Genomic DNA, 1,121 nt, shown 5'->3' with positions numbered 1-1,121 from the left:
CTGGCCCTCTTGCTTTGAATTTTGTGTGTGCCCCTGGCTGTCACAACCGCTCTCCCGCACTGCACTGTGAGGTCAGTTCTTCCTTTGAAGAACTCTTCCGGCCTCTCAGGCTCTTTCCTGAGGATCCCGGTCAGAAATCGGAGCACTGGCCTCCGGCTGCGTTTTAGCAGACAGCTTGCATTGCTATTTCAAAGCACCGCTTTGTATTTCAGCTATTTCTATTAATAAATTATTCCTTTTGGGAACAGGAAAGCTTGGGACTGTGACTTGTATATCTTCATTTCCCCAAAAGTTCACAGCAGAGCATTGCGATTTATGCGCTCAGTGTGTGTTCATAGAAATGTGTGCATGTATGCACATATATGTACATGTATCCACAAAGCCCCATGTGAACGCACACATGTGTTGCTCTAGAGAAGGAAGGCTGTGGGCTGTGTTCTGGGGCCCTGCAGACAGCAGGGTAAGTAGCTATTTCAGGTGGGCTTGACTGTGATATCCACTCCCCAACTGGGTTACTTTGGGTTCACTCATTTATTCATTCATGTATTCAAGGATAATTTATGGGGCTCCTACATTGAACCAGGGTCCTATGCCATACCCCAGGGTTATCGTAATGAGGCACAGCCTTGTCATCAAGGAGCTGACAGTCACATGGGGAGTGTCAGACAAGGCAAGAGATAGTTTCCATCGAGTGTGGTGTCCTGAGGGATGTGTGCAGAGGGCACTGTGACTGCCAAATAGAGGGCGCGTTCCACCCAGCCTCAAGGGAGTAAGTAAGGGGCAAGGAAGCTCCAGAGAAGGCCTCCTGCAGGGACGATGCTGGAGCTAAGTCTTCAAGACTGAGAAGCTCTCAGAGGACTCGTCCTTGTCAGGTAGCAGGGTGCAGGATGGCCCAGAAGCCAAGTGGCTCAGGGGGGTTGGGGATGAGAGGAATGGAGCAAGTGTGGCATGAGGCAGTGGAGCACAGTCGTGGGTCCCTCCCACATGCCGTCCTAAGAACTTCGGACTACACCACCACGGTGAGTGAGGCAGCAAAGAGCTTTTGAAGGGTTTCTAGAAATAGTGATAAGGCTGATCCTTGGTTTTAGGGAAACTATTTTCTATCCTTCCAGGCAGGATCA

Source organism: Sturnira hondurensis, unplaced genomic scaffold, assembly GCF_014824575.4.
Source record: "Sturnira hondurensis isolate 20B ecotype Veracruz unplaced genomic scaffold, ASM1482457v3 Scaffold0002788, whole genome shotgun sequence".
Lineage (NCBI taxonomy): Eukaryota > Metazoa > Chordata > Mammalia > Chiroptera > Phyllostomidae > Sturnira > Sturnira hondurensis.
The sequence above is the reverse complement of the archived record's forward strand: the minus strand, read 5'-3'. Positions refer to the sequence as shown.